General features: G+C 34.9%; 2 pseudogenes; both read right to left on the bottom strand.

The window, feature by feature from the left end:
• Window positions 1-1044: 1044 nt before the first annotated feature.
• On the bottom strand, window positions 1045-3107 carry LOC120140073 (annotated as a pseudogene).
• A 3116-nt stretch (window positions 3108-6223) lies between these two features.
• LOC120140089 lies at window positions 6224-21166 on the bottom strand (annotated as a pseudogene).

Below are 21166 nucleotides of genomic sequence, written 5' to 3'. Positions count from 1 at the left end.
TATATTTTAAGTTGGTCCAAAGGTCTTACCCAAAAATCATTCAAACTCCCAAAGTTTAAATTCCATTCTCCCAACAATTTTACTATTTGTAGGCTGACATAGCTGTGTTCTGTGGTCCTATGCTATTCTCGTTCTCTGCTTTAATAAAAAAGTATTTGTTGAATTCTCGAGAATTTATTGGACTTATGTTCTTCCTGTTCTCTTATGTACCAAAAACAAAATAAAGTAATGAATAAATAAATTTACGTGTAAGTAATTAGGGTTTAATTCATATATTATGAAAGTAATGAGGACTAATTGAGTAATCATATAGATATTTAATTATCATGTCATAATTATTAACGGTGGCAGGTGGCTTGATTAATAAAATTAATAGATCAGTGGTTAAATTAGAATATCCACCATACTTAAATGACTATTTATGTACTTTACCCCGGGCCCAAAATAGAGAGATATAAGTCGATATAAAGCGAGGCAAAAAGATGGGTAAAATGGTTGGTGGGGTGTTTGGGAATTGAAAGCTGGAAAGGAAACTTGGCTTAGTTTGCAATGGAATCATACAGAGCGAAAATAGCAAAGGAAAGGTACAGCTGAGAGAATAAATTGAGCATCAATGGCGATTGCGATAGCTGTCCATTTTTCACCTCTGCCTCATCCAAACGACTGCAGAAAGATAAGAACCAATCTGTGATTGGATAGAACGTGATCATTGGAACTTCGACGTGACTTCAAATGGATGCTGGTGAAAGAAGAGAAACTGGAAAGGAGGAAGACGAAGAAAGACAATGAATGCAAAGGGGAAGGTGGAAAGGAGAAGAAGAAAAAGAACCCTCAAGATAAGAAGCGGGCTGAGAAATTAAAGCCGAAGCTTCAATTCATGTAATCTATGAACAATGCATTCATCTAAAATAAATAAGAAGTCATGGCACTCATCGAACATCTTCGAAAGGCTGGCATGAAACTGCATATCAAGAACGTAAATCTCGAGAAAAACCACGAACAGAAGAGAAGAAATTCAAAATTCAGTATAGATTACTTACACGATAATCATAATATATGTACACCGATTCTCTTTATATAAAAATGACTACTACAGATAAACAAGAGCATGGCACCAAGAACTAAAACAGTAAACATTAAAACCAAACATGATATCCTTGAACAAAAATAATAATAATAATAAAGCTTGTCTTGTCTTAAGCAGAACCCTTTCAGATGTGGTATAGCTACTGCTGTGTAGCCTGGAGGAGTCCATCACGAATCTGAGTGGCGACATCTCTAACGGCTCCAGGACCGTGAGGGATAAAAACTGCCGAGGATTTAGAAGCAGCACCGATTTCTTTCATGGTGTCAAAGTACTGAGTGACCAGGACCATGTCCATGACATCCTTTGCCGTAGTCCCGGGGACATTAACAGAGAATCCAAGCACGCTATCTCGCAGCCCATCAACGATCGCTTTTCTTTGGCGAGCAATACCCAGCCCTGACAAATATTTAGACTCGGCCTCACCTTCAGCTCGTTTGATCTGCAAGATTTTCTCGGCCTCAGCCTTCTCATTAGCTGCCACCCTCAGCCTTGCAGCTGCAGTTACAATACAATCAGAAAATCATAGAGGAAAACAACAGGAAGTTCGAAAGAGCAAGAACCGAGTAAGAGGCGCAAAGTATTTTACCGGCGTTGATTTCGTTCATTGCACGCTTCACATGCTCGTCAGGTTCTATGTCCACAATAAGTGTTTGAACAATCTCATATCCATAGGCAGACATAGCCTGTAAGAAAAGCAAGAAAACGACAGAGTTATAATCATATTTACATACCAGCTTCACAATTGCAACAACCTAACATGATAAAGCCTTCATCAAGTTGATTACCTTCTCAAGTTCCTCTTCAACGGCTCTAGCAATTTCATTCTTTTGTTCGAAAACATCATCCAGATTTAGCTTCGGACACTTGCTCGAATAACTAAACATATTAAACAAAAATCTGCGTCAATCCTTCGATTTTTTTAACAACTATGTAATCAAACATCAAAAGAAGAACATGTGAATATGAGCACAATGTGAAAGCATACTCCACAGAACATTGTTCATACCATCAAAAACATAAGCTTGAATTTGTGTCCTTGTATTTGTTAGTTTGTAAAAGGCATCATTCGCCTTGTCCGCAAGTGCCCGGTATTGAATAGATGCAACAACATTGACAAATACATTGTCCTGATAAGATGACCATAATGTTCACTTAGTTTCAAACTGCATAACAGAAGCATGTTCTGTCTAAAAACACTATTCCATAAATATAAGCGATCTGAAAGCAAGACAACGAGAATAATTTGTTAAATCTATGCTGCTCATGAGTGCTCGACAATTATATTTCTTCACAATAATGAATAAGTCCTTCCTCCATCAGAGACAGAGAAATTGACAAAAGAATAAACAAGATGGTATATGCTAAAGCTGGATAAGATGATAAAGGTACACAAGAACTAAAAGGCAATCTAATCAATCATCATCTAAAGATGTCCAGAGTTATACAGCAAATAAGTCTATAGACAGATAGACGGACCTTAGTCTTGGTCTCGCATCGAACATCCAACTGCTGCAACCGTAGGGAGAGGTGACCAGCGAGTTGACTTCCAAGAAACCAAGGTAGGCAATGGCATCCGGGTTCAAGAACATCCTCAAACTTGCCGAATCTCTCCTTGATGGCTACCGTAGACTGGTCGACTTGTACACAACAGAATAGATTACCCATTTTCTCTTTGCTCTGAGATTCCAACACCCAATATATCAGACTCAAGAAAACAAATAAGAATGCTAACATGGAACTACCATAGTCCAGCATGCAACATAAGTCGTAATCAATGGTTTCTGCACTTGTAGGACGTAAATATTAACCTCATAACATGAATATCATAACAGAAAACAATATAAACACAAAAAAACCTTCCAAACTTAAACAGGATCAACTTCAAGTGGAAATTGAAAAAACAAGTTTCGCAAATCACCACTTCAATCCACAAAAACCACCCCAATTCCGATACTTAATAAGCAAAGGAAGACTTACAACTTTACAAACAAAGGAAGACAGAGCAGAAGGAAGATATAGACATAAAACTCAAATGAAAATGTTGAATATAAATAGAGACAGCTGCAAGTTGGCTAAGGAAATTTTTCAATAAGTCAAAAGAGTTTTATTCCACTACTTTATTTCCTAGCAACTTATATGTTAAAATAAACAAATAAATAAATATCAAGTTGTCTTCAACTGTAATAGTAGTGTCCATTACTTTTGCTCATATGTAAATTCTTGTTACGTGAATAAGAAGATAATAACAAGCAAATCAAAAGGAGAAAGAGATGAACACATAGATTTACGTGAAAAACTTTTAATGGAAAACTTCAAACGGAAAAGAAAAATTCACTATGATTGACGACAATATTACAAGAGAAATGCTAAAAGCACACCCTAACCCTAAAAAACCCTAAGAACATATATATTAGTGTACATGCACTTGACACTAAACATTAAACCCTAAACATGTACTACAAGGCTCTGCCTCTGCACCCCCAACGGGATCGATGCGGTACGGACTCACAAATCTCAATTTTAATTCTTCGTCAGTTGAGACATATCAAATTTCCCGGATCGAACCAAATGAAATTCAGATGACGATTTTTTGACAATAATAACTATTGTATTAAAAGAAATGAATACTGATCCTATTACTACTGTGGCCAGTAAAATTCCCCAGACGTCTAACCATGTGAAAAGAATCTTATTTCTTCAAAACACACAAACATATCATGACATTAATCCTATTGTTTGAATGGAAACTGCAATAAACCTTAAAATCTTCGTCCTGGCTTGTATCTATCAAGACAAAATTCATAGAGGAAATGAACAAGAAGGAAACGGGTATACTCCATAATCGTATTAAAATAAATATATATAGAAATGATTCCAATTAATGGACTGTGGGTCCAGGAATGGACGCAATATTTTAGACTAGGAGAGACAAATTTATAAAATTTTAAATAGGGGTGAGCTGGGGACGAAACTATATTTTCAATAGAAAATATAAATAAAATATCTAAAATATATATAGAAATTTGTAAATTTTAGGGCCTCTAGGTCCATCGCTGACTGTGACAGCTAATCTGTTGTTGCCGGCTTAAACAGCTGAATCATGAACATGGGGTTTCTTGTTTGAAGTGAAGATAAACAAAAGAAGGTTCTTCATATGTAAAATTGAGATCGAAAAGATGGAGGGAGAAGATCATATTTACCTGATTTTACTGGAATTCGATTTTTTATTATTATTTGTTGATTTTCGAATCGTAGTTCTTGAAGAAGAAGATAAAGAAGAAGCACATATATTCGAATTGCTACCTGGATTCCCCCATCCCCGATTATTACAAGAAAAAGACGACCTTTGCCTTACCCATTTCGTAATTGCTAATAAATGTTTTTAGGGTAAATTGTCTATTTGGTCACCTCTTTATTTTTTAATTTTTATAATAGTCATCAACTATTTTTTTTAAAATTATACTTGATATTAATTTTTCGTTTTTATTTTTAGCACCCTTGTTAGATTTGACTCTTAAATTAACAAAAATAATGATGTGAAATCATATAATTCTAATTTTAATCTAAAAATGTATATATTATAATAAATTAGTTATAATTCAAAAGAATCTATAATAAATTATTAAATATTTAAAAAGTTACCTTACACGATAACGATATTTCAAATTGTCAGAAAAAAATCCAATAACCTGAAAATCAGATAGGAAAGATTAAAGTTATCTACAAACGAGTCATGAATATTGTGAAACTAAAGGTAAGAATGTATGGTGCGATCATTGGCCATGGCGATGCGAGAGAGAAGCGATGTATTGAAAGGAGAGGGATGCTCCTGAGCTGGTCGATAATCTGATTTAGTGCTTGACATTACAGGTTTGGAGGAGTTCGAGTAAGTTACAAGTAGCGGCGGATGTAAAAATTGTCTATCACGAATATATGTTTATTCTAAAATTTAAATATTTTTATATCAATTGTTCATTTTACATATGGCGTTAATCACATATAAAAAATTATGTTATTATTATATATGTGTCTATCTTAAAAATATTTTTGAATCTCCACTTATTATAAGGGCCACTTAACTTAATAGCTTTCATCGACTCTAAGGTTCTTGATGAGGAAAGAGTCTATCGTTTAACAAAAAAATAATGATTGAAAGAGAAATGGCGAATACACTCTGAAGAGGTGAAACAATAGAGATAGATAGACAGATGAGTAGAGATTGTGCACGTAAGATATGGGTCAAAATAATTTAACAATTCCTTAATTTATATCTATCTTCTAATCTTATTGATTTATTGATGATTTTTAGTGATAGACCCATTATTTTATTAGAGTGGACTCGATTTTTTTAATTAATTATTTATTTTATTGATGATATTTATCCTAAATGTTTTTTATGTTAATCCCTTGAGTCGTCTAAGATATTTTTAGAACTTTGAACGAAAATTTAAAAAAGTTATTTGTAGAACGAAAATATATTTTATTACTTTAAACAATAATATTATAATAATAAATCGTTGAAAAATGATTAATTTAATTAAACATTATTTTCATTATTTTGTTAAGAAAACATCTTACATACAACAAAGTGAATAAAAAAATTGAATGTGTGTATGATATAGATCTTGATTTTGAAAAAAATAATAAAAATAATGTATTATTTTACCGTTAGATTGAGATTGAAGAAAATTAAGAGTTAAATGACATTTGATAAATTGAAGAATACAATTTAAAAAAGAAAAAAATATGATTAGATTTAATACGAAATTAAATGTATTATTGAGAGAAATGAATAAATGGATGAGAAACTGAAAATTTTATGTAATTAAAAAAATTAGAAACCTCTGTTATAAAAGTAGAAAGTGAGATTCATAAAATTATGAGTCTTAATCATAAAGATAACAAATGGGGTAGAAAAAAATTAGAAATCTCAATTATAAAGATATAAAGTGAGATGAAAAAAATTAGGGAGAGTGGCAAATGGAGACCTGGACAATTGCTTAGAGTGCTCCCTTATTAGTCAATTATGTTCATTCCAATTAAAAGTTTTATATTGTTGATAAATGTATATTCACTCAAAAAAAAATATTTATGCATCTACCACGGTGAATTTATCGTTTCCTAATCGATATGTGGGGGTTTTTCCTTTTATTTTCATTTGATTCTCTTTCAGTTGAGTTGGGACAAGGTTTCAAACTCTTTGGTAAATGGTTTGAAATACAAAGATTGGCAATTGGAGGCCATTGTTTGGGAGTTCCTTAGGTTTCAAACTTTGAATTCAAAGTGTGTTTGAATCCGACCTGAAATACTTGTCGTATATCCACGTGGACATGGTAACAGCATCCCCATTGCTTTTCACCGGAAACATCTTCCGACTGCTCTGCCAATCATTTGTTAGTTTTATCCATTCCCCCTCCATTTCTGCATCTTCAACTCCTCCCCCTTCTCTATACTTTCTATCAAAAGTTTGAATTATATTGCTGCTCGGGGGCCATAATAATCTCCTACAACTCCACTCCAATACTTGTTTCCTACACCAATGCAATACAAAATCACAATTTTTTTAAAAGATAAAGGGTAAAGTATAAAATGATCCCTGACAGTAAGATATTATTTTGTTGAGTCCCTCGATTATTAAAAGTTATAAAATGGTCTCACGACTATAAGGATTTACTTTGTTGAGTCCCTCAACTGTTAAAAGTTACAAAATGATCACTCAACAATTCATTATGTTTCAAACTCATTTCTCGTTAAAAAATTAATGATCGTCTAAGCTGAACGTTAACATACTGACTGAGATATGATAGTCGTTTAAAATTATAAGATCAGATTTTATCATATCTCAGTCAGCAGATTAACGATCAACACATACTGTCATTAATTTTTTAGCAAAAAAGATGAGTTTGAAACATTTTGTAACTTTCAATAGTCGATGGACACAATAAAACAATATCATATAGTTAGAGAATCATTTGTGTACTTTACCCAAAGATAAAAGACATATACGATGATCACACAATAAAATAAACACTAAGATTTTACATTAAAACCTTTTTCAGGAAGAAATCACGAACAGAAAAAAAAAAGAATTACACTAATGCCCAAAATAGAAGAATATAAGAAGATTTACATAAACTTGACTTCTAAATTCCTCGTATCTATCTATAAGGTTAGTTACGTGATTATAAAATCTAACATTGTCGCAGTTGGCTTGGAGGATCTAACAAAGCACTCAAGTCCAAGGTATATACACCATCTACGATGTCCAGACTCGAGATACGTATCAAATACATGTGTCCGACATGTATAAGGTGTGTAGCAAACAATTGTTGGACATTAATATTTTTGGAAAAATAAAAAGTCCAGGTAACATAGCACCACAACCATGAAACTCTTTTAAGAAAGATAAGAACAAGACTAGGCAGTGTGAGTTGTAAAAATACCATAATCACGAAGTAAACTTGCTTCCTCCTCTGTGTGTCAAACCACATGGTAATTTGAGTTCTTGCATTCCACTCGAACTGTATTTTGGGTTCACATCAATCCACAATCTTATAGCAATATGAACAGCTTATAAAATAACGTTTAGAGGGATACTAACCTGTTTCTCTTCTTCTTCATTTTGTGCAAGTTGTTTAGCACTTTCTAGCCAATGTCCCAGAAGAAATTCATCATGGCAGGCCAATAGAGTGTCCATATCTTCAACAAGCTCTAAAAACTTCTGACTCAGAGACATGACTCTGTCGACATCTTTTAACATATAGACGTCTATGATCTTTAAGAGTAGCTCATTTGCATATTTAGCCAGAGCTTGTCTAGTCAAGTCAACTAAGTCATAGCTAGGCATAGAAAGTAGAGTGCCATGATTTTTTTTTTCTACATCACAACTGGCAAAGCATTTACTAAAACACATGGTGTTTTGGAACCAAAGAATCTACCTATAGGTGCTGCTTGCTGCTAATTCATTCCCACTTGCAATAAAAAGTTCTAATGCCTTTAGCACCTCAGAAGTTGAATACCATAGATGAGGATGCTCATACGCATTTGTTTTCTCCCATAGTACAGCTCTTCTTGAAGTTGGTTTACCATAGTGTTGATACCTCTCAATCGGTAATGAAATAAAGGATGGACTGACATCTGGAAATGTTACGATAACATCCCTATTTTTATCCTGCTCAAATGATATAAATTATCAACTATATAAAGATTAAGATGAGGGGTTATCTTTTATTGTGATTACAGCCCCGAATACGGCAAGTAGCATTCGAGTCAGTAGTGCACAAGGAACTGATGGACCATGAAAGCCATGTCAACCTGATAAAGCTATACACAGACACACAAGACAAGATAGAACCCTTGCATGTTTGAGGAACTTGATGGGATAAATGCCTTCATGCCAGGAAAACTTGACAAGATATTGCACAGCAGGGGGAAAAGTACAGTTCAATAAGTTTGAGGACTTACATAGGCTCCATCTGTGCAATTGTAGATTGTGTGGCATAATATACTCCATGCATCTCTTATTAAAGGAATTGATCGGCCATAACGCCTTTTTATATACAGTTCAATCCATGCCTGAAAGATGTATTTTAGTAAAGAAAAAAATGTTAGTTTAGAATTTGGTTTAGCCCAATGGAAAATGCATGCCTTTACACTCTATTCCAGCAAGTTTTCTGTCCCATCAACTAGATAAATTACCTCGACATTGACCTTTTTGTGTTGAAATGCCATCTCAGACATGAGATCATAAACAATTGGATTCTGTTCTATACCTTCCATTGACATCCCAATGCCAACCTTAACAGAAATTTCAGATGATGTCCGAAATAGATTTGAGTTATAAAAGGAATAAATAAAAAATCACAGAAAATAAATTTCAAACAGCCAGAATTGTATTAGTCAGTTCCCTGGAAATCTCATCTGCATGATATGTAATGCTCATACATGCAGGCAAGCATGTTGACATGGAAAGTAAACATTGCAGGTTATGATTAAATGAGAACAATTTTTTCAAATTGGTTACTGATTTAAAAGGTGAAACAGTCAAATCTGATAACATCCACAACTTTTTGGTGGTATTTTGGAACTAGAAATCTGTAATACAACTTACCATTGTTGAGTTTTCACTTGTAAGAGCTTCAATAGGGCCAGAAGCTATTGCATCCAAAATTCCATACATCTCAATATTCCCTGCAAAGTTGTGTAGCATGCACCTGTAAAGTAGGATGCCAACGGACCCGATGAGAAACAGAAGAGAACAAGTTCCATACTTCCATTTGTTTGTAAAGACGGAAAAACTTGTTCCGAATAAATCGTGTTTATTTCTGCTGAATATGGCTGACTTAAATAGAGTTTACAATGTAACAACTTTACATAAAAAGATGCATAAAATTAGCAACAGAATAAAAATGATTCTATCTAATTAAAAATGATCCTATCTAATAACTAATAGAATAAAAAACTGATTCTATCTAATTAAAAATGATCCTATCTAATAACTAATAGAATAAAAACTGATCCTATCTAATATTTAATTTAGATATTCTCGACACCCCCCTCAAGCTGGAGAATAGATATCGATCATTCCCAGCTTGGACAGAAATCCTTCGAACATCGTAGTAAACAATCCCTTGGTGAGAACATCGGCGAGCTGCTCTGATGATGGAACAAACGGTATGCAGATATCGCCATTTTCCAGCCTCTCCTTGATGAAATGTCGATCTATTTCGACATGTTTGGTCCTGTCATGCTGTACAGGATTCTGAGCAATACTGATTGCCGATTTGTTGTCGCAATACAACTTCATCGGTTTATCTCCTTCAACCTTCAGCTCCTCCAAGATCCTCCTAAGCCATAACAACTCACATACTCCTTGCGCCATGGCTCTGAACTCGGCCTCCGCACTGCTTCTAGAGACAACTGGTTGCTTCTAGAGACAACTGGTTGCTTCTTGCTCCTCCAAGTAACTAAGTTGCCCCAGACAAAGGAGCAATAACCGGTAGTAGATCTTCTATCTGTAGAACTTCCGCCCCAATCAACATCAGTGAAGATCTCCACTCTTCGACTTCCATTCTTCGAAAACATGATTCATTTACCAGGACTCCCTTTCAAGTAATGAAGAATCCGATAAACAGCCTTGGAATGTTTTTCTGAGGGACAATGCATAAACTGACTAACCAAGCTCACAGCAAATGCAATATCTGGTCTCGTATGAGCCAAATAAATCAGTTTCCCCACCAGCTTCTGATACCGATTCTTGTCCACAGGCTCAGCACCATTTTCTTTTTCGAGTTTTTGATTCGGATCAATAGGAGTCGCCACTGGTTTACATCCGAGTAATCCGGTCTCTTTCAAGATATCGAGGACATATTTCCTTTGCGAGATAATTATACCTTTTGAGGATCTAGCCACCTTCATTCCAAGGAAATATTTGAGTTGTCCTAGATCCTTGACTTCAAACTGGTTGGATAAGAAGTTCTTCAACGACTCCAACTCTACTGTGTCATCTCCTGTCATAACAATGTCATCTACATACACAATTAAAATAGCAATTTTACCATTATTGTGTTTGTAGAACATAGTATGATCAGACTGGGCCTGAGTGTAACCATGTTGTTTCACAGCTCTCGTGAATCTCTTGAACCAGGCTCTCAGAGATTGTTTCAATCCATAAATGGATTTCTTTAGCTTGCAGACCCTGCCATCCTTCTTCAATTCATCAAAGCCTGGAGGAACTTCCATAAACACCTCTTCCTCTAGCTCACCGTTTAGGAACGCATTCTTCACATCAAACTATCTGAGAGTCCAATCCAGATTGGCGGCTAGTGAGAGTAGGACACGTACGGTGTTTAGTTTGGCCACAGGTGCGAAGGTCTCCTCGTAGTCAAGGTCGTATGTCTGAGTGAAGCCTGGTGCTACGAGTCTTGCCTTGTATCTCTCGACCGAGCCATCTGCATGGTATTTGATGGTGAACACCCACTTGCTGCCTACAGATCGTTTCCCCTCAGGTAAAGGAGTTAGATCCCACGTGTCATTCTTCTTCAGGGCCTTTAACTCCTCAAAAACTGCCTCTCTCCATCTCGGAACTTCTAGAGCTTCATGTATCGACTTAGGTAGTGCATCATCCATAATCTTGGTGGAAAAAGCTTTGAAATCTGGAGAGAGTTTATTATAAGATAAGAAATTGGATATTGGATGTTTTGTGGTACATGATCTAACACCTTTGCGCAAGGCTATGGGTTCAAAGAATTCTGTAGAAGGCTCTAAATTTGGAGAAGAAATAGGAGAAAGAGAAGTCGTACCTTGGACCATAGTCGAGTTCGATGGTTGGCATACCTTGGGGGCCGGTGGAACATTACTTGGTCGAGTTATCCGTCTAGAATAAACACGAAGTTCAGTAGGTGGTTCCAAGTTGGTTTCTACCTGAGTCTCACGAGATTGTGAATTTATAGGTTGTGAAATCCTAGGATTAGTTACGGAAATATGAATTGGTTCCACTGAGCTATTTACAACCGATTTTGGCAAGGATGTTTGTTCCCAAAAACTCATTTCAGAGTCATTCTCCCCCGGAAGAGAGTTTTTGTCAAAAAAATGTTGTTTTTCAAAAAACGTGACATCCATACTCACATAATACTTCCCAGATTTAGGATCAAAGCATTTATACCCTTTTTGTGTTGGTGAAAAACCTAGAAATATGCATTTATGTGCTCGGGGATCGAGTTTTCCTCTATTTTGGCCGTGTATATGAACAAAAGCAATGCAACCAAAAATTTTAGGTATTAAATCAGTGAAAGATCTATTTTCAGGAAACATATTCATTAGAGCTTGCAAAGGAGTAATATAATTAAGAACTCTTGTAGGCATTCAATTTATCAAATAAGACGCTGTTAAGAGTGCTTCATTCCAAAAACGATTAAGAACATTCATAGCAAACAGTAAAGCCCTAGTCACCTCTAATAAATGCCTATTTTTTCTTTCAGCAACTCCATTTTGTTGGGGAGTATCAACGCAAGAACTGTGATGAATAATTCCTTTTTGTTTCAAAAAATCACCTAAGATTGTATTAAAATATTCTCGACTATTATCGGTTCTAAGAACTTGAATATTTGCTTGAAACTGAGTATTGATCAGTGACTGAAAATTTTTGAAAACACTTGCTGCCTCGGATTGTTCTTTTAGTAAATAAATCCACGTGACTCTAGTGTGATCATCAATGAATGTGATGAACCATCTAGATCCTGAGGCTGTTTTTACTCGTGAAGGGCCCCAAATATCACTATGCACAAGAGAAAAAGGTTTTGATGGCATATACTTTAAAGATGGATAAACAGATCTATGATGTTTTGCCAATTCACAAGCTTCACACTGAAAAGAAAAACCGTCCTTTTTTTTTGAAAAGATTTGGAAACAAATATTTCAAGTAATTAAAACTAGGATGGCCTAACCTATAATGCCACAACATTATTTCATTCTCACAAGACAAGGTAGTAAAGCATCTCGGTTTCTGAACTTGTTTATCTGAAGGATTGTCCGTGACCAAGTGATAGAGTCCATCAACCTCCTTAGCATTGCCAATCATCTTCCCCGAACAAGGGTCCTGAAATTCAAATCCAGCAAATGTTATTGTAGCAATGCATTTGCAATCATGAACAATACGATTAACAGAGATGAGATTGCAAGAGAGCTTTGGGACATGTAGGACATTTAGTAATGTGAGAGATGGAGAAATAATGATAGAGCCTTTTCCAGCTATAGAGGTTAGGGAGCCATCAACAATTTTTACCTTCAGATTACCATATAAAGGAAAATAAGATGAGAATATGGAGGAATTACCGGTCATGTGATCTGTTGCCCCTGAATCTATGATCCAAGGGTTTGATTTAGAACCGGCTATGAAAGCTGTAGGATATGTACCTTTTTGGGCTAATGATGAAGAGGCAATATAAGATGATGGGTTAGGAGTGTTGGATATGGAATGAGAACTCATTAGTTGATAAAATTGCTCTAGCTGTTCTTTGCTGAAGGCAGACAGTTCTGAGGCAGGTTTCGGCTCTTCAGAAGCATCTTCAGATGAGGCATGGAATCCCTTTGCATTACGAGAATTTCGATTGGCTGAAAAATTCTAGGCTGGCTTCCCGTGTAGCTTCTAACACTTGGCTTTAGTGTGTCCCAGCTTGTTGCAGTGCTCGCAGATTGGCCGATCTCTGTCGTTCCGACGATCGTTGCGACGTGGTGGCTGACCCGAGAACAAGGCAGAAGACTCAGTGGGATTTGGTGAGTGGCCTCCAAGCATGACTGTCCGCCGGCTCTCCTCTCGTCTGACTTCGGAGAAGACTTCTCTTGTGCTTGGTAGTGGTTCACGACCAAGAATGCGCCCTCTGACTTCATCCAATTCCTTGTTAAGGCCGACAAGGAATTCGAAGACGCGTTCTTTTTCCACCATCTTCTGGAATAGAGCCCTGTCCTTAGCACAACTCCATTCGTAGTCGCTGAACATGTCAACCTCTTGCCACAAGGTCTTGAGTTCAGTGTAGTATTGAGCGACAATTTTTTCTCCTTGTTTTAGCCTCCATAACCGAGTTTTTAGTTCAAACCATTGTCCTGGGTTCCCGAGATCAGAATAGGTCTCGTTCACAGCATTCCAAATGTCATGAGCAGTAGGTAGGAAGAGATAAGTTCTCCCAACACTCGGATCCATGGAATTTATGAGCCAAGACATAATCATCGAGTTTTCTGCCTCCCATCTTTCAGATTCTTCATCTTCTTCGGCAGGTTTCGTAGTGGTACCTGAGAGATAGCCGAATTTTCCACGGCCACGAATAAACAGTTTCACAGATTGTGACCACTGTAAGAAATTATTTCCATTCAACTTGTGAGAAGTGATGGATATGGCTGACTTAAATAGAGTTTACAATGTAACAACTTTACATAAAAAGATGCATAAAATTAGCAACAGAATAAAAATGATTCTATCTAATTAAAAATGATCCTATCTAATAACTAATAGAATAAAAAACTGATTCTATCTAATTAAAAATGATCCTATCTAATAACTAATAGAATAAAAACTGATTCTATCTAATTAAAACTGATCCTATCTAATATTTAATTTAGATATTCTCGACAGTTTGCCTTGAAGTTGGTAACAGAACAAAGCCCTTCTATTCAGTCTTGAAAATTTAATTCTGTATGATCATTGGATGCTGTTTTTCCAATGTTCAATATATTTTAATCCTAAACCGTAACTATTACATAGGAGTTACTTAACACAAAGGCACCAGGTTATGATACGTTTCCTATACGAGGGTCAAAATTATTGATAGAAACTTGCGGACACATTACCAACATGTTAGTTTTGCTTATACAAATGAAATAAAAAACAGAGAAAGAAACAATGACTTTCCAGATGTGAGGAACACCATAAAACTGCTCTGAAGAAATCCAGATGGGTTTCACTTCAGCAAACAGATCGAGGATGACCAACTTCCCCAAGGGAACAGAGTGTGCCTGAGAAAAGCATAGCTACTACCAGTCAACGAACAAGATATCTGTCTTTTCATTTTTGTCATCTTCAAAAGAAAATGAAAGAATGCATAATAATCTAAATATGCTCTTTTTAGCATATAAGCACAAATATGATTTTATTAGAATCCACAAATAGGTATTTTCCAATTTCATACTAGAAAACAACATTTACATAAGGAATCAAATTCTGGACAGTAATGCCACAGTATCATTGAGCGTCAAGGAAAGCTAATTACCTAAATCTTCTAACCTGAAAGGAAAATATTGAATGTTGTTTTGGGCTTTGAAGAAGTTCAGAATTAGTTGCTATTTGGGTGATAGCAGGAAATAGAACTTCATTGACACACAATATACCTACCTAATAGTGAGCTGTGAAGCTTCTTCTCCGAAGGGTGACTAAATACTATGGTATTTGGCTTTAAGCATATATTGGGGCCAGATATAGGTTTGCATTATTCACTTGGTTACCTCATATATGATTGAAACATAAAAAATAAAGGACCACACAATTTAGGGCCATCCCCCTCCCACCTGTCTCTCTTCATACTAAAAAGTAATAATTCTTCCTACCATGCTTTAACCTTCAGTTATAGCAATTAAAAATGAAACTTATCAACTTTGATTCAAGGTGTAGATGATCATAACAAAATACTAAAACCAAATTGACATAGAAGACAAAAAGCTGATGTATTTAGAGATTGGAAAGGCAGTGACTAGTAGACAATTAAAAGAAAACTATAGATATAACCTTCATTTGTGGAGGCCTCCAGAACGGATCATATGAAAACAGCCATCCCTACGGTACAAAGTTTGATCAGTTAGAAAATAAGGACAAAAGATAATTAAGTCTATAGAGGTGGTCAGGAATGCAATGATATGGGCATTTGCATCCTGACCTTCATAAAGAATTTAACAGGGGAAAGATGGACTGATTGGGTCTCCTTTGACTGTTCCTAATAAAAGAAGGTTCCTCAGTTTCTAAAGTTAAGTGTCTGGGATTTCATCTTTTGACCTGCATTAGCCACATGGCATTTTCATCACCACTCTGCATCCCAGAAAAGATTGCTGCGCCTAATGATGGATCATCCACCGGAGGGGTATTCTCATCAAATGTGTCACTGCACGGTTAGGAACATATCAAAATAATGTAATAAAAACTGATAAATGGATTAGTAATTCAAATCAACAGTGGCAATGGAACACCGCTTCTACAGACAATATGACAACATGTAAACAAAGAATGAATATTTTTATAAGTGTCATTGTGTTCTTAAATCTTAATCCTACAGCACAGAATCAGGCCAAGTCAAGAGAGGTAGAGAGGAATAAACAATTGAATAAGTGAAAACAAAAGCTTAATAACGACCACTCACGATTTTTTAAGCCATAACATGCTATTGAAATCCACATGTTAAATCAAACAGGGTTAAAACGGAACCAAAATGGCATCATATACTGCTTCCTGCACCCCAATTTATTAGAGCCCGTTGACTTGAACAGATTTAAAGACAACAGCATTAAATGCATCAAACACTTCCATAAGCATAGTAAGTATTGGTTCTGTTTTGTCTTTTAGAATTAATTTTTCTAATGAAACAAAGGGTGTAAATATAATAAATGTTAGAATCAGCCGTTTAGAAGTCTTGTTTATTTAGGAGTCTTTTATGATAAGAAAGGATCAGTCTTAGGAGTCTTTGTTATCTCCATCTCTAGATAGAATTTATCTTTAGCAGAAAAGTCCTATTCGAAGTCAGCAACTCAGTTTATTTAAACTAATGCAATCTACTAAATTCAATAAAAATCTCTTTCATTATCTCTTTTATTCTTTCCCTCTCCTTCTGTTTATTTCCTTAGATTATACCAATAACATAAAGCTCATCTACTCATGGCAGTAAATTAGTAAGTCAGGCCTTCCAGAAAGGATCAAAGCCAAAGTAAAGGATACCAAGGAGTAATTTAGTGATTTTCACAAATTGAAATTACCACTATATCAAAGATGATTACAATCCAACAATATGGATCTCTAAAATTAAAATCTTACCAGTTGTAGATGTGGCTTGTCCTCCTTCCATATTCTGACCAAAGATGTAAGACAAACATTAAAAAGGTTAAAATGAATTGCATAAATTGTTAGTAGAAAGTAAAGAAACATCTAATAACTTCCAAGTGCATGAGAAAGAGCAGCTTATGAACATAAAGGACCAAGGAATTGAAGGAGCACACCTTTCAGTTGTTCCTCAATGAAGGTTCTCCCAATCTCTACGAACAAGGGATCAGTTGCATCAAGTAGATAAGTGCAACACCATTTAGGGTTGCTTTTAACAGAAAACCTGGATATTTCAGATGAATTATTGAGGTTCCAATCCTTTGTTTAAATTTTGTAAAAAATTCTCAACCTTGAACAAAAAAGCCTATGTTTCAACTACTATATTCAGTTGGATGAAATAGAAAGCTGAAAAACAAATATTATTGCCATTATGCATGTGGAGAAACTATGAGTTAATGACAAGTTGACAACTCAAAAATATACTTTTGAGGCATAAAAAACCCATTTGTCCAATTCACAATGCTATGTAACTTACCAATTACCCAACTGAGTTATCTTTGCTGAAGGGAATATATCTCTTAATGCTGCAGGAACATTGCCAGAAAAAGCTGGAACTGCAGAGTGTATTCACAAAATTTGAAACTGTCAAATCAAGCTTTCCATTATTTTTACCAAGAACTTGCTATAATTTTGTGTATCCATGAATTATTTTTATTTAAAACTGCACTTGATCTTTTTTAATGCTTGACCTCATTCAGATGAAACCAAGGAAGCATGCCTACTTGATAGAAGGGAGCACATCCTACCACAGTCGAGAAAATATCCAAGGAGTGGCTATTTTTCCATGAAACAGTTGACAAAAAATAATCAAGACTTCTTCGTTCATTCCAAAATCAAATTGAAAAGATGATCACAATTTTTTAGGTAAAAAAGAAATGGTTCTTAAGAGAAAAGTTTTAGTTTTCAACCATTCTAGAGTAGCAACAAATTGAAATTTCAAAAGAATTTGATTCATTAAAGAAAAATGAACAATAATGAAAAGTAACCTTTTTTCCTTCCTGAAAAAGAAAAGAAAAGAAGTGGATGGATGGATATAGCAATTGGTACCTGGAGTCATTCCAAGTTCATACATTCTGGCAAGAATTTTCTTTTGCAAAGTTAATTGTCCATCAAACCAACTTTCTGGAAGTGGTCCACCCCATCTGGCATTGAAGTACCACTTATTAGATTCAAAATTACAACACCATTATAACAACCCAAATTGTCTATATCTGGGATTATTAGAATAGGCCATTAGAAGAACATTCCACCTAGCGTATCACATGGTTTATTCTAATCATCAAAGCAAAGGGAAGTAAAGAACCATACTCTGAAAGGAAGGTAAAGAATTTCCTATTAGCATGTTCTTAAACGGCCTTGACATTAGAGTTACCATGTTGGCTGAAACCAAATTAATCAGTCTATAGTCCAAAAGAGTTCTAAACTTTTTCCAAATTACTTACCTGTGAAAATTCCCCATACGTGACCAAGCAAGAAATGCAGGGCCTCCAAAGAAGTCATCCAAATCGGAATTGGGTATATTGAATTTCTGCTTGGGATAAAAAGTAGATAAGAAATACTGAAATCTAAAATATCCAACTTAAGAACATTATTCACGACTTTAGAAACATTTCCCAGAGTATACTAACTAGCCAATGAGGCTAACTCCAATTTTATTAGTGAAAATTCAAAAGTAAAATAGCCCTGGTTGTTACTAGTACACTGATTATGCATATTGAGCAGAAATAAGCAATCTGTAACTATATAATATAACAGGACTCCGTTTTAACTTTTATAATTGATACCATGGTAACAACTATATCAATATGCACGGGACAGTAGTTCACATTCTAACCACTAGCTATAGTACTTGTTACAAACTTTGAAAGCCTGATGTTATGTCCCAGAATATATAAAATAAGGTTCAACTTGAATTTCAGAAAATAGTTGTTTTTGGGTGGAGGGTTGTGCATGCAACTAGCTCTTTTCCGTGAGCAAGAAAATGTGAAAAGACAGGCAAAATAAAAAAGGTTTGCTATGTTAGTAAAATTTAGAAACTTTATATGATGACATTACCTGGAAAACTTTTCTCCTGATGGTTTCTTGCCCAGTAAATGCTAGCGGCAAGTTGATACCTTGGAGAGCCATCCAATCAATTTACTGTTCCCATCTTTCCCAACCCCACCAAGCAAAAGTATCTACCAAAAGAAAACAAATGAAGTGCATATACTTTTCATCAAGCAAAATTTCGAAAAACTTATGAAGGCATTAATTACTCATTAGGAAGAGAAGGGACGGTCAGAACAGAAGCTCACAGCTTGATGTAACAGCATTTTGGTAGTAATTCCATGGAATAAGTCTCTGCACCAAGATTCCACTATCTTGAACACGAGGAAGAGAGCCTGACTGAGGTATTGAGAATAGTTGTGCACCGCCAGTTTTTTTCTAGGATATGTGTGAACCACACCAATACTTTAAGTACCAGTGTAGACCAGCTAAAACTTCCACCCCAGTGACACCACTGATTCTGCACCAGTCAGCAAAAAAAGTAATTATCATTCTATATATTGCACATAGACATACCGTTAGACAGTAGTTTCATGTAATTCAATGAGCCGAAACATATTTCAGTTATGGACCAAAAATTGAAGAGGAAGTATTTATTGCCTACAAATTCTACAATCCCAAACTTCTAAATGTACAATTTTCTGAAAAATCCCGGATAAGCTCACATTTTGAGTTAAAAATTGAACTCTTGGAATTGATATGTAGTAGGTAGGGGTGAGTATTCGATCAAGTCAAGTGGAAAAAATTGAGTTAGTCAAGTTTACGAGAACCATTTATCATTCAAACTTTATTTGAATTTTTTTCGAGTAGAGTCGAATTGAATATATTTGTTTGAGTTTCTATTCAAATTTAAATGTAATTATTTATAATGTTATGATACTAATTGGTACCAATTTAAGCAACACTCTATAACCATATATAATATGCATATATATATTTCATCATCTACTTTTTTCACATGTGTAAGTAAGATTTGTAATGTTATTTAATAAATCAAATATCATTTAAAATTATATATATAATGTAAATTTTTCAAAAAAGAATGGACTTTGATGAAAAATTATCGAAGAGAGCATAAAAGAGTCAATGAATTGGTGAGAAGAAAGAATTTGCAAAGACTTGCAATTGAAGGACCAAATTAAATAAAAATGCAAATTTTAAGGAATAAATTGAAAAAAAAATCGTTGTCAAAATGAGGATTGAAACAACATAGGTATTCTAAAGTCGTAAAGGAACATGTAGTTCAAATTTGGTAAAAAAATAGACTTAAACGAAGAAGGAAGTGAAGAAACAATGAAATTATACAAAGTAGAGGGTCTAAATTACAAAAAAGAAGAAATTATTTTTCAAGAAAAGGAATTGAAGCTACATAGATATTCTAAATTAATTGAAGAGCATGTAGTTCAAATTTGGTAAAAAAAATAGAGAGTTAAAATGAATAAGGAATTAAAGAAACAATGAAATTAGAGACTAATCGTAAATTAATCATTAATTAACTAAAAACTAAAATAACGTCTTAATTTTGGTTTTTTTATATTTCAAACTTTGAAAATTCAAACTTGAAATATGAACTAAAAATTTGAATTGATTCGAATAACTCTAAATTTAAAAAATTCAAGACAAATCGAATTTTGTCAACCTTAGTAATAGGTTAAGTTCTAAAGACTATATAGTAAAGGACTGCATTATGATGTGAAAATAAAAACCCTAAGCAATGTAATAATCAACTAGTAGTTAAAGTTATTCCATATGAAAACATAGATAAGGTTCATAAAAGGAACAACTCAATTCAGCGAATATAAGTTTAGAATAACACATGCTGCATGCAATTCGACATACATACATTCAAGAAGTAGTGAAACAAATTAAATATTTACTAACAAAATCTCTGGAGCTCCGTATTTATAAGAAGAAGGATGGTTGTTGATAATGAAACAAGCTCCTTCACCACCACATTTCTCCTACAAAAAGAGAGAGATTTTAACCCTTCAATTCACAATATACGCGGCCAAACATAGTGGAAACGAAGAGACAGAAATTAAAAGAACCTTAGAAATGATACGGAATTCAAAGGCGGAAGAGTGAGAAGGAATCAGGCGATGGAGAACGGCACAAGCCGCCGCAACCTGGAGAGAAGGTGGAGCTCTCTCGCGGTCTTGAATTTGGAGAAGTTCGGAAATGTATTGGACGCGGAGAATCCATGGAAGGGGAGGGAGTTTGAGAAGAGTTAAGAGGAAGAAAGGGAATGGAGGTGAGAGGGAGGCAATTCTGCTTATAAAACTGAAATGGAATCATTGAAGCAGATGATGAGATTCAGCAGATTCGGCAAAGAGTATGCGACAAATTCTCGGCCGGCGATCTCAGCAACACGACAATTACATCTCAACTAAGAAAAACTGCAT

This window comes from Hibiscus syriacus, unplaced genomic scaffold (assembly GCF_006381635.1).
Source record: "Hibiscus syriacus cultivar Baekdansim isolate YM2019G1 unplaced genomic scaffold, ASM638163v2 tig00110781_pilon, whole genome shotgun sequence".
NCBI classification, from domain to species: domain Eukaryota; kingdom Viridiplantae; phylum Streptophyta; class Magnoliopsida; order Malvales; family Malvaceae; genus Hibiscus; species Hibiscus syriacus.
The sequence above is the reverse complement of the archived record's forward strand: the minus strand, read 5'-3'. Positions and strand labels throughout refer to the sequence as shown.